The sequence below is a fragment of the Malaclemys terrapin genome, chromosome 5 (assembly GCF_027887155.1).
Source record: "Malaclemys terrapin pileata isolate rMalTer1 chromosome 5, rMalTer1.hap1, whole genome shotgun sequence".
Taxonomy (NCBI): Eukaryota; Metazoa; Chordata; order Testudines; family Emydidae; genus Malaclemys; species Malaclemys terrapin.
The window spans coordinates 45,778,093-45,791,965 of record NC_071509.1 but is presented as its reverse complement, the minus strand read 5'-3'; the positions used below and the strand labels follow the sequence as shown (position 1 = coordinate 45,791,965).

The window sequence follows — 13,873 nt, the reverse complement described above, 5'->3', positions numbered from 1 at the left end:
AAGGGGAAAACCTATGGTTGTGCCTGAGTTAAGTCTCTGCAGTGAAGACAAGCCCAAAGCCTCTTTATCAGGTGGAGATACAAGCATCTGTGTTTCAGATGCTAGGTAAGACATCATGTTCAAGGCAGATGCCACTGAAGCACTCGAGGCTGCGAACAGGAATGATAGGAAGCTCTGATTTGGGGGCCTCAGGAGATCTGAAATGCTCCACCCTCTTCAGGTAGACTGGGGTAATGTCTGCAGAAGAGAGAGACATGCCAGCCAGTGCAATCAGGGCTCTTCTCTGAATGTTGAATCCTGAAGAAGACATGAGACAAGTAATGAAAAAACAGTCTCTGTGCATTAAGAGAAGGTGCCAAGGCTATTAACTTAGAGACAGAACGTGCCATTTGGAAGTAACTTTTGAGACTCTCAGGGCATGGAATGCGCTGAAGGAATCTCAACACTTGAGGAAAATGAGGTCCATGACCTACAAGTGCACTAAAACAGTCAATATACTAGGAATGTGGTACCTGAAAAATCTTCCTTGAAATACATAGGAGCCAAAGGCTTTGGTGTTAAGGCATCAAAGAAGACATCAGCACTGCAATGAGCCACTCTAGGACACTTGGGAACTTTAGGGGAACAGGTAAAATTAATAAGACAAGACAGGAATACAATTAGAGCCAAAATCTAGGAGTGGTGGAGGGTGGATCTAGCCATGTCTGAGTGTGCTTGGGTGACTGTTTTCTCAGAAAGGAACTGAAGTGGGATGTTTTAGGGCTTGTCTACATTGGCACTTTATAGCACTGAAACTTGCAGCTCTCAGGGGGGTGTTTTTTCCACACCCCTGAGCGAGAAAGTTGCAGCGCTGTAAAGTGCCAGTATAGACAGTGCACCAGCACTAGGAGCCATGCTCCCAGCGCTGGTAGCTATTCCCCTTGTGGAGGTGGTGGGTGTGGGTTGTGGTGTGTTTTTTTTTTTTTTTTTAAGAGCACTGGGAGAGCTTTCTCCCAGCGCTGCTCTGCAACTACACAAGCCACGTTAAAGTGCTGCTGCTGTAGCGCTTTAACGTTGCTAGTGAAGATGTGCCCTTAGAAGGCACCAAGATAGCAGTAGAATGGGGCTGAACTACTGGTGCTTCAAAGAACCAAATACCAATTTATACAAGGGAAGGTCCAGCCTGCCTCATGCTAGGGAGCTGAGTCCAAACCAGTAGGAATTTAGTCATATGCCACCTTTCGAGAACATTGGGCTAGATCACCAGGGCTATCGTCCCTACTCTTGCAAAAATACCATGTGACAGAATAACTTTCTCCCCATTATCAGCATAGATGCTAGTTTGCTCTCTGCTCCAATAAGGAGGGAAGGTTCAAGTCTTTCCATTGCCTCAGCAGAATGCTTCAAACAGAGTAAAAGGTTATTGTTGTTAGCATATACTTTCTGAGATTTTTCCATATTGGGATTATCCTCATTGAGACACTAGGTAAGAGGAAAATGTGGGGCTCTGGTAAGCTTCATGTAAACCCTATTATCCAGAAGGGAAAAAGTCTTTAGAATCTGGCCCTAAAACTGTTGTAATTACCATTTCAGTAAGATTTGATGTGGAAAGACAGACTCTGTTACCTGCTGAAGATGCCAACAATCACAGGCCTAATGACCTCATTCTTTAGTCCTGTGAAAATCCTAGAAATGTAGGTCTGAAGGGACCTCGAGACATTGAGTCCAGCCCCTAAAGTAAGTTTACTTGGTCCTGCCTCAGTGCAGGGGTTTGGACTTATCATAGGACTGGAAGGGATCTCAAGAGGTCATCTAGTCCAGTCCCCTGCACTCATGGCAGGACTAAGGCCTGGTCTACACTATGAGGTTAGGTCGAATTTAGCCATGTTAGGTCGATTTTTTTTTTTTTATAATGAATGTGTCTACACAACCAACCCCGATCCACCGACCTAAAGGGCTCTTAAAATCAACTGCTGAACTCCTCTCTTACGAGGGGAGTAGTGCTAAAATCGACCTTCCTGGGTCTCATTTGGGGTACTGTAGCCTCAGCACTGTGCAATTTGATGGTATTGGCCTCCGGGAGCTATCCCAGAGTGCTCCAATGTGACCGCTCTGGACAGCACTTTCAACTCTGATGTACTAGCCAGATGCACCGGGAACTCTTGAGTTTCATTTCCTGTTTGGTCAGCGTGGCGACCTTAGCAGAACAGGTGACCATGCAGTCCCAGAATTGCAAACAAGTTCCAGCATGGAGCGAACAGGAGAAACTGGATCTGATTGCTGTATGGCAGTGTTTCCCAAACTGGGGTTCGTGAACCCCTGGGGGTTCACAAAATGTTACAGGGGGTTCCCTAATGGTGGACAGAGCTGTCCCTAGGGACCCCGGGCAGCACGGGGCCAGCAGCCCCGAGCCCCTGGACTCCTAAGAGCTAAGCAGATCAAAGCAAGCCTATCTATCACACTGAGGAGATTTAACCTTCAAGACTCCTTTTAAGAAATGGAAAGGGAGATAGATATTTTTTTGCTGTTTTTAAAAGTAAATAGGCAGCTAGTATTGTTTTTTAAATTATTATGAACAAGTTTAAGCTTTGTTGTAACTTGCATTGTTTGCCTGGACTGCTCAAGACCTGAATGCTTGTGTAGGAGGAACTCTTTGAGTTGGCTTCTTAAATACCTTCACACTGTTTCACATCTGATACTCCTTGATGAAGCATAGGAGCTTTGTCTTATAACAGGCTTATTCAAAGGGATACAAGCTACAGAAGTGAAATCTTGGAAGAGTGTTGCTGTTTTTATAATGTAATCAAAATACTGTAATAATAAATAGTGCGTAATAAGCATGTCATAAAACAAATTTTATATTTATTTCCAAGATCACTGCTTTTATAATTTATACTCAAGTAAAGGAGAAAATCCCTGGAAATATTCATTTTTAGGAGGGAGTTCGTGAGACTTGACATTTTAGTGAAAGGGGTTCACAGGTTGTTAAAGTTTGGGAACCACTGCTGTATGGGAAGAAGAATCTGTGCAGGCAGAACTCCGATCCAGCAGAAGAAATGCTGTTATATATGCCAAAATCGCACAGGGCATGGTGGACAGAGGCTACACCAGGGATGCACAGCAGTGCCGCATGAAAATTAAGGGGCTCAGGCAAGCCTACCACAAGACAAAGGAGGCAAACGGTGGCTCTGGGTCAGAGCCCCAGACATGCCACTTCTATGATCAGCTGCATGAGATTCTTGGGTGGGGGCGACCCTACCAGTACCCCACCACTGTCCGTGGACACCTGCAAGGGGGCAGCCTCATGCAACATGGATGAGGATTTTGTGGATGAGGAGGAGGGGGAGGAGAATGCGCAACAGGCAAGCGGAGAATCCGTTCTACCCAGCAGCCAGAATCTTTTCCTCAGCCTGGAGCCAATACCCTCCCAGGGCCTATTTTCCCAGACCCTAAAGGTGGAGAAGACACCTCTGGTGAGTGCACATTTGTAACAACACTACAGGGGTTAAAAGTAATTGTGTTTGATTTGCCCTGAAGAATTGGGATGCATTCGCAGACAGTATAGCTACTGGAAAAGTCTGTTAACATGTCTGGGGATGGAGCGGGAATCCTCCAGGGACATCTCCATGAAGCTCTCCTGGAGGTACTCCGAAAGCCTTTGCATAAGGTTTCTGAGGAGGGCTGCCTTATTTTTGTCCTCCACTGTAGGACACTTTACCATGCCACGCCAGTAGCAAGTGGTCTGAAATCATTGCAGCACAAAGCATGGCAGCAGGGCTGACGGGCGTGGGGGGGGGGAAAGCTGGTACAAATTACTGGGGCCCAGCGGTCCGGAAGGGGGTCCGGGGCCTGGCTCCCCCCCCCCTGTTGGCCCTGTTTAGCCGATCCGCCCTTGCTGTGGGGCCCTGAAAAAATCTTTTCACTGGGGCCCGAACCCACACTTTGGTGGCCCTGCATGGCAGCAAATGGTCCTGGGTTTTGGTCACATTCATGCAACATTCAGTCTTTGTTTCTGTGTCAGCCTCAGGAGAGTGATATCATTCATGGTCACCTGGTTGAAATAGGGGAATTTTTGTAAGGGAACAGTAATCCCCTCTGTTTGATCCTCGACACATTAAACCCTGGGCATGCTGGGCTGTTTGCGCTTGGCTAAAAGGGATCATCCCGGAGAATAGCCACGAAGGGGAAAAGGGGAGGGGTGTGCTGCACATCCACCCAAAACCACAGCCCCTCCTTTTAAACAGCAACCCCAACCAGCATTGGTTACTATGAGAAAGGAGGGCGCTGCAGTTTGAAACCATTCCTAAGTGTTATGAACACGGAAGAAGCCAACCCCACGTAGCCTTTGGCTTACCATTACTGCCTGCAAACAGAATTTTGTTGCCCAGCCATGTGTGATGTGTCACCATACCGGCAGGTGCTCAATATAAAAGGCAAAATGTGACCTTGTACCTAAGGCACATGTGCGGTCTGTTGTGAATTGCTTGATTCACTGTGAAAGTCACATTTCTGAGAACAAAGGGGAATCTTCTTAAAATCTACTCTCCCTTTCCCCTCCTGCCGCTGCAAATGTTTCTGTGCTCCCCGCATCAACTCTGTCCCTGAGGTTATCGCAGATTAGAAGGCAAAAAAAACGCACTCACAATGACATGTTTTCAGAGCTCATGCAGTCCTCCGGCACTGATAGGGCACAACTGAATGCATGGAGGCAGTTGGTGGCAGAGGCCAGGAAAGCATACAGTGAGCGTGAGCGGAACCTACAGAAGGAGATGCTGAGGCTAATGGGGGAGCAAACTGATATGCTCGGGCATATATTGGAGCTGCAGGAAAGCCAACAAGAGCACAGACCCCCGCTGCAGCTATTGTATAATTATCTGCCCTCCTTATCAAGTTCCATATCCTCCTCACCCAGACACCCAAGAATGGGGCGGGAGGGGGGGGGGAGGCTCCGGGCACCCTGCCACTCAACTCCAGGGGATGGCCCAAGCAGCTTTGATTTGTAGTGTGGCTACAATAAGCAATGTGGCCTTGACCTTCCCTCCTCCCCCAACCCTCCCCATTATCAAATCCTTTGTACACCCGGGCTACCTTTTACTAGTCAGCGTTGTCAGTGATCTCAAGTTTTTTTTTAATAAATAAAGAATGAATGGATTCAGAACACTAGGGACTTCATTTCCTGTGCCAGCTGTGGTTGAAGGGGGATTGGCTTACAGGGAAGTACATTCACCAAAGGGGGCAGCTTTGCATCAAGGACAAACACACACAACTGTTACACCATAGCTTGGTCAGTCATGAAACTGTTTTTCAAAGCCTCTCTGATGCACAGTGCACCTCGGTGTGCTCTTCTAATTGCCCTGGTGTCTGGCTGTTCAAAATTGGCCGCCAGGTGATTTGCCTCAACCTCCCACGCTGCCATAAATGTTTCCCCCTTACTCTCACAGATATTGCTGCTTGCTGTGTGCTTCATAATAACAAGGGAATATTACCTTCGCTGCAATCTAACCTCCTCAGCAAACTGTATCAGCACTCCTTTAAATGTCCAAGGGCACATTCTGCACTTGTTCAGCCTATAGTTGAACTGCTGCTTACTGCTGTCCAGGCTACCTGTGTACGGCTTCATGAGCCATGGGAGCAAGGGGTAGGCTGGGTCCTCAAGGATAACTAATAGCATTTCAACATCCCCAACAGTAATTTTCTGGTCTGGGAAGTAAGTCCCTTCTTGCAGCTGTCTGAACAGGCCGGAGTTCTGAAAGATGCGAGCGTCATGCACCTTTCCCGACCATCCCACCTTGATGTCGGTGAAATGGCCCTTGTGATCCACCAGTGCTTTCAACATACCTAAGAAGTAACTCTTGTGGTTTATGTACTGTTTGGCAAGGTGGTCCGGTGCCAAGATAGGGATATGTGTTCCGTCTATCGCCCCACCACAGTTAGGGAACCCCATTGCAGCAAAGCCATCCACTATGCTCTGCACATTTCCCAGGGTCACTACCCTTCTTAGCAAAAGGGTATTGAGTGCCCTGGCTACTTGGATCACAGCAGTCCCTAGGTAGATTTGCCCACTCCAAACTGATTTTCGATTGACCAGTAGTAGCCAGGCATTGCAAGCTTCCACAGGGCTATTGCCACTTACTTCTCAACTGTCAGGGCAGGTCTCCTCTTGGTATTCCTGCGCTTCATGGTGGGGGAAAGCAACTCACACAGTTCCATGAAAGTGGCCTTATGCATGCAAAAGTTTTGCAGCCACTGGGAATCATCCCCTACCTACAACACTATACAGTCCCACCAGTCTGTGCTTGTTGGCTGGGCCCAGAATCGGCATTCCACTGTATCAACATGCCACAATGCTGCCATGATATCCCGTTGTCACATCCTGTGCTTTCAGGAATGTCTGTGTCCATGTCTTCCTCAGAAACTTCCTCGTGCTGGCGGCTCCGAGCTAGGCTCTGCGCGCACTGCAGGATAATGCACGAGGTGTTTACAATGCTCACAACAGCAGTATGCAGCTGAGCCCGCTCCATGCTATGGCATCTGCACAGATAACCCAGGAAAAAGACACAAAATGATTGTTTGCTGTTGCTTTCAAGGAGGGAGGGAGAGGAGAGAACAGCCTCTCTCATAGTAGCTTTTTCCACCTTCTGAAATAAAAAATTGTCTCTGATATATTCCAAGAACTTGTTGGATAATCTGTGCCCTGCTGTGTTATTTTCCCAACAGATGTCTGAGTTGAAGTCCCCCATCACCACCAAATCCTGTGCTTTGGATGATTGAATGACTTGAATATGAGATAATTAGGGCTGTAATTGCTGGCATCTTCAGCAGGTAAGAGTCTGTCTTTCAATATCAAACCTTACTGAAATGATCATTATAGACGTTTTTAAAGGCCAGATTCTGCTTCTTTGGACAGCCATTGGAGCTTTGTAAAGAATGAAGGATTGAAATCTATGTATGTTTTAGGTCAGAAAAACATTGATATCCTTTTATATGTAAAAAGTGGGTTTTATTAAAGCTACTAAAAGTTAACAAATCACATATTGATGTGCCTATCTTTGAAATAGTTGAATGAAGTGGAAAAGTTTTGGTATCAAAAACATTTATTGGATGTAGAGTACAGTAATTTATATATTTGTATAATATTTATCAGAGGCTCTTATGGCTCATCAGGACCAAATGTAGTGCCCCTCCATCATTTTAATGCTCAAAATTTATTACAGTTTTTCATCATTTTTGCTTTTCAGCATAGATTAATATCTTCTCTTTAATACGGATATTCCTCAAAAACTTTATTTACATTTACTCATATTCAAGTTGTATGTTTTACTCACGTTCACATTAATTGTATTAGTTTTCTTTTCCAGTAAATCAAATTAGGATTGTACTGAGTCCTCAGTCCGTGAGAGTAGTGACATTAGGCATGAATGAATAATTTACAAGCATAAGCACAGCCATACTGGGCCGGACCATTGATTCCATCTTGTCCAGTATCCTGTCTCTGAGAGTGGCCAGTGCCAAATGCTTCAGACGGAATAAGACTAGTGAATTTCTTTTGGTTGAAGAGATTTACCAACCTCATTATTTCTTTTCTGTAATCTTTTTCTATTTGACTTTTCTGCAATTTTGCTACTCTGATAGTGCAGTATATCTGACTATTAATGATCTTTTACTTGGTGTTCCATCAAATCTGTATTAATCTTAAAGGATCTACCTGTTTTGGGAAGTGGATGTGAAGTTTGATTGGGATGGTGTGGTAGAAGGTATGTGTATTCTATTCTGGCAGTGATCCTTATGGTGCAAAAATGCCTGCTCGTTCAGTGAGTCAGGTACATTTTGCAGGACCCTGAAAGACTTTTTCTTGATAATCTCAAAGGCTCAGATTCTGAAGGTAAAATCCAAGTAAATATTTAGTGGTTGATTTAATAGGCTCATAAAGAGCATTCCATGGATGTCTTCCTCTAAATCTCAGTATTCTGTATTTTTGGACATTACCAAGGTTCTTCCTTGCCCATCTTGAGAACAATGTTTCCAAGTCTTTAAAGGATTCTCTGCTAAGCCTACCTTGTTCCTTCAGTTGGTTTCTGCAGATATTTTGGTACGTTGAAACACTAAAGTCAGTGATATTTATTTTACCTAAAAAAGGGCTTTTACAAATTGGATAACTTTGGTGTGTATTTCTCTTTCCACCACAGCACAACACATTCTTCCTTCTGGCCATGGATTGGTTCCTTTCACAAGCCATCAACACTTATTTGCCCATACCCCACCAGCTTCTTATCTGAGCTACTCAGCCTAGTCAAGCCAAGTACCAGAGTTAGCTAGGGTCATTGTCCTTCATCGGCCATGTAGATGACACCACCAGAGTTAATATTCATCATGACAACCAATACATTCTCCCAGGTAGCCTCAGGGAGCTACTCAGTGCTTAATTTGTGCCAGGGCTGAGCCCAGGCACTCTGGGCTTGGCAGTTCATAGCCCCGCACCTCTAGGCTTGCCATGTCCGTTATGAAATTTAAAAAACTGCTTGCACCCTGACACCTCTTTCATTACAAATTAAGCACTGGAGCTACTCAATTATCTAGGCCTCTGTATGGCTCTCATCACTTGTATCTGAGTGCTGTGATACATCCGAGACTAAATTTGTACCCTGGGTATTAACATTAGGGGCATAGTAACTGTGTCCCTATCTTGGTCTGACCTTTACCTCCGCCAAACCAAGGACATGATCGTTTCATTCTTCAACTAAGAAAAGAATCACCCAGCTTAATCCAGGCCCAGAGACTCTATTTATGAGTTTCCAGAACATCCTGGTGGAAAAAGCTATACATCTGAAAAGTTAAATATGGTGAATGGTTCAGATAAAATCAAATACTATCCTTTTACCATTGATGTACTGGCCCTGAAACATCCTGTACCTCCACATCACTCTCACGTATGCAAAAAGATTATAATTAGAAAACTTGAACACTGGTCTATCAATCCCTTTGAGGCTTGCAGTAGTCCAATTAGTACTAATGCTGCAGATAAATAATGTTACAAAGTACTGGCTGGACTGTATTTTTATTTTATGTACAGTACAAGCATGTACGATAAGATGGTGCGAGTTGCACTGATGGATAATCTCATACTAATGGACAAGAAACAAATGTCCATTTCATCTTCTGCACCTCCTAGCAACCTTCAAAGAGTCTACTATTACGTATTGTTTGTGAGAGATGGTGAAATTAAATGAGTTGCATTAACATGGCTTTTCTTGTACCTCTTGGTTAGACCCTCGAAGGTAGTAATGGACAGTTACTTCTCCACTTGCAGAGATCCACAGGTTTATTTCTAGTTTCCCCTCCTATTCAATACATCTGATTTACTGCTAGGGGAAATAATAGGGTGCCTTAAGCTCTAATATCTGCAATATATAGGTGACACTAATTCATGTCTTTGTCCTTGATGTAAATAAGCTCCTAGAGGAAGGGCACCTGGCTCAATTCAACCCTGGTAAGGCTGAGCTGATACTGGCAGAAGTGACCATAGTCACTATTGTAGGCATCTGCCCCTCCAGTCATCAAGGTGGTGGTACAGAATCTTTAGGTCAGCAAGACTCAATTGTTGCTCTTAAATGTTCTGAAAAGCAACAGGAACTAGAAACACCACCTTTCATCTTTGACTAGGCGAATGCAACCTTAATCAGAATTATAAAACAAAACGGGTGTGTGTAACATATACACACAAACACATATTTTATTTTCACAAGTAAACGGAGAGAGAAACAAACCTATAACAAGAGCCAGTGAATTTTATGACAGACTGGCAACTCATGGTGCTGTATCCCTCCAACATATTTTAAAATCTCACTGTTTATTTTAATAACATTACATTAACATTAATGTTGCATTAGAGGAAGATTTTTTTGTATTTATTTTTATGTAATTATAGAAACACTGAAATATGAAAACACTAATGTATTTATAAAGTGGTGTTGGGTGGCCCCTATTTGTATTACTGTTGGATGTCTCAATCATTTTTTTCCAGAATAATTGTAGTGTGGATTAGACTGGTTAAAGGATCGCCCTACAAACAAGGGGGTGACCCTTAGAGTATATTTATTTATAGAAATGTACTATACACTGAAAATTGGGAATGAAGGATTTTATAGTGAAACACAAAAGATTCAGGCATGAAGATATGAGGAGACATGGGGCGATTCTTGGGAGAAGGAGAAACACACCCACCCACGCAGATTTAATACCTTTTATTGTTTCTAGTGCTCAGATACCCGCTTGCTGGGTACCTTAGAGACGACAGGCAGATTCAAATCTTTCTTGCAGAAATTGAAGATCGCGCTGGTAGCAAACACGTTGTTACTGTTTTCCTTTCATCTCTGTAGCCAGGCCCCGCAGCCTGATCTTCCCAGGATCCGGCTAGCTGCAAAACTAGCAGCAAACACAGGGCGTCGCCCTCCTTCCTAGGCAGAGGACTCAAGTCAACCACGTTCCCAACGCTTCGGGTGCTGCAGCTCTTTCTGCGCCGGGCGGTGGCGAGGGAGGAGGGACTGGAGGAGGAGGAGCCGCAGCCGCAGCCACAGGCCGGAATTGTTTCCTGGGCTAAGCGCAGCAAGCTGGGAAAGCGTTTCCGGAAGGCTGGCTACATCCCGCAGCTGATTTTGGACGCCTGTGGTGTGGGCGAGAGACGGCGAGAGGAGGGAGCAGCGCAAGCGGCGGGAGGCGCAGGGGTAAGTGTGGCGAGGCAGAGCGCAGCGGCCAGGTGCGCTCCGGCTCCTCTTCGCCTGGGCTCGCTGGGCTGCGCTCGGCGCGTGCGTGGGGCGAGCCGGGGAAGGGCAGGACGTGCCGGTGGGGCTGCGCCCGCGGGAGAACCTGGGCTCCGCTCTCCGCCAGCCGCAGCTGCTGCAGCAGCGGTGCCCCGTGCTCGGTGGACGCGCCTCGCTCACCGTCGCTCTCCCTGCAGCAGCTGTGGGCGCAGGGCGCGCCCGGGGTCGGGGAAGGTGGTGGGGGGGGGACATCACCGGCTCTGTCCTACCGGCCCCACAGACTGGCTGCTTCTCCTGGCCGTCAGCTCGGGGGGTAGGGCGGGAGCCGCAGCCCCTGCATGTGTGTGCGCGCAGCAGAGGAGCCAGGCAGAGCTGAGCTGTCCCCGGGGGGGATGTGAGGGCAAGGGAAAGTGCGGGGCTTAAAAAGCAAGGGGGAGATTAGGCGTTCTAGGTATGAAATGAGGGGGAGAAGGAAGTGAAAGGGATTTCCAGTAGACCTGGCTTTATAGCCCACGATCTCCTCTCCAGCCTTATCCGTGCGGAGGCCCACAGGAAGAGGAGTGGGGTGTGATGAGTATCTGAGGACCGAGAGGTGGTGCAGAGCGCACACAATGTAGAAGTCATTTGAACAGTGAATGTAGAAGAAAGTGACCCCTGGATGCATATTGGGGTGTTTTGGAATTTGGCTTTTCCTTTTATTTAAAGAAGGCACAGCTTATTAGCCAAGTTTTAAGTAATTTCAAAATCTTGGCCATTGTAAAAATGCTACAGTTTTATTTATCCAGCATATAGGGCCTGAACCTGCACCACTGAAGTGTATGGGATTTTTTTTGTCATTGTCTCCACTAGACCCTTCTAGCCCTTTATATTTTTCAAAGTATTTACAGTCTTTTAGAGATGTTTTTATGAAACAGTAAAAATTGCGTAATGGACATGCGTTGAAAAGCCCCAAACAGACACAATGGCTCTGACATTGGGTTGAACTTGTTTAGAAGTGTGAGATAGGGATCACAAAGCTTGCATTTTTATGTAATACAAAGAATGACATTAAAATAGTGTTAAAAGCCTCAAACTTGTGGAGGCAAAGCAATTACTCACTACACTAGTAGTCATAAAGTACAATAACCACATACACAGTAAATCTTAATAATTCACCTTGAGTTCTGCAAATGCCATAGGATTCTAAAACCCAGATAAGGATACATCACTTTTAGCTGCTGCTGGCACTGTATGTCCTCTAGAGCCATGTCAACATGTGTTATCGATTAATTCTAGATCTGATATTGTCATCATTCTGGTGTCGCTCATGCTTTAGTTATTTTGAATGCATCAGAATTAGCTGACAATATTGTACTAAAAACTATTTTCTGTATATCTAACACAGTCTTTTTAAAAATGAGAATGTAACATATTTCAATAAATAAGAGTCCATAGTAGTGAGCATTTCACGACGTCATTGTGACAAAATAACTCTTTAACTTCCTTGCATGGAAAAACCATTTTAAATAAACCATACAAAAATCCAAGTAGTTTCTATCTATCATTTGAAGGAATGAGGTTTATTTTTTTTTTTACGAGTGAAATTAAGATGAATGAAGGATAGACTATTCAGGAAGAAGAATAGTTTTATGGTGAGTTTAGAATTGAGAAGAATTCTCAATCAGTAAAGCAGCTCAAGCAAATGTGGCATTCCCAATTTGGGAGACAACCAAGATTAGATCAAAATAGCATGGGTAGCATTCCCAGTGATAGAACACAGAACTTGAAGCCAGAAGACCTGGGTTCTGTTTCTCAGATTTGTGGCTGACTCCATGAGAAGCCAGTGAAGATGAGGATGGGATGTGGCTCAGTCTTGTACTTTTAAGAGACTTATTCTGCTGTCATTGAAGTCAGTGCTTCCCTAGGGAGTATGGATTTGGACTCGGAGTAGGCAGATTCAATATTTGAATTAGAGAGAATAGGAATTTAGGAAGCTTGTAAAGAAAGAACTTCTGTACTTGAGATGGCATGAAATAAGGGTTTCAGCAGAAGCAGGGTCAAGGTGAAGATTAATTCTGACATTTGGTCTGTAGATGGTGATAAGCTGACTGACTCATCAGTCTTGCATCACCTTTATCTGTCAAATGAGGAACAAGGATGAATCAAAGTCTTTTGGACTTGGAGACAAAGTGAAGTTCCACGTTGGAAAGGTACAATAGCAATACTTGATATAGTGTAAACAGGGGTTCTCACAACAAAATTTATGGTGGCCCCAAAGTGCAGCCACCAACTGTTGCTGGTGGCCTCGCTGACAATTTAACTTTAGGAAAAACAAATAAATATGCATATACATATGTCCAAATCATTGTAATTTGTTGACTCTTTTTGCAGACTCAATAATAAAAATAATGTAGAATTGCCTATTCTTTACTGGACCTAAACAGAATGAAAACACAAAAAGGTGCTCTTGCAGGTTCTTGTCTTTTTTGTTGTTTCTTTTGCCTTATTATTATTATTATTATTTATTTTTAAAGACTGCTAATTAGTAAGTCTGTGACTGTGAAAAGTGATATTAATAAATACCACATTTCACAGCAGACTTACTCAGTCCTGGCAAGCCTGGGAACAAATTAAGCCTTGGATGGGGAAGTTGGTAGGTGGGATTGGGGGGAGAGGGCGGAGAATGCATGATGGGCTGGCGGAGGCAGTGGGGGCCAAGGGCAATGCAGGGGTGTGCCCTGCAGCCGGGGGTTGGAGCCCCGTGGCCAGAGCCTGCCGCCCACCACCCCAGGGCTGGAGCTGACCCTACTGTCCCCAGGAAGGTGGGGAACTCACTAGCTGCTTGCTCCTCCAGCATTTGTCTCTCCAGAGGGGAGCAGGGTCCAACCCCTGCTGGTGGCCCTGGGGGAGGGACCACTGCTTTGTGCCCACCCTGTCCCCCCCCACTGCCCAGGAGGCTGTGGATGCAAGAAAAGCCCCTGGTGGCCGCATGCGAGAAATGCTGGGTAGACTGTACAATGCCCGTAAACCATACAATATCTATATCTACCCACAGCCAGATACTTTTTGGTTGGATACTTATCTGGCTGTTTGAAACAGAGATAACATACTTATTGGAATGTAGTCTTTCTCTGGTAATATTGTTTTAATAACATTGT

The 13,873-nt window shown here is 45.0% G+C and overlaps 1 protein-coding gene across 5 annotated transcripts in view; it reads left to right on the top strand.

Annotated features, from left to right (window-relative positions):
* Positions 1-10,250: 10,250 nt before the first annotated feature.
* The window catches only part of APBB2 (amyloid beta precursor protein binding family B member 2), a 329,064-nt gene continuing 325,441 nt past the window's right edge, over positions 10,251-13,873 (top strand). For all 5 annotated transcript variants that reach the window (XM_054029786.1, XM_054029785.1, XM_054029778.1 and 2 more), the window contains exon 1: positions 10,251-10,700. The gene's annotated coding sequence lies outside the window, so the exon portion shown is untranslated. The remainder of the gene's footprint in view (positions 10,701-13,873) is intronic.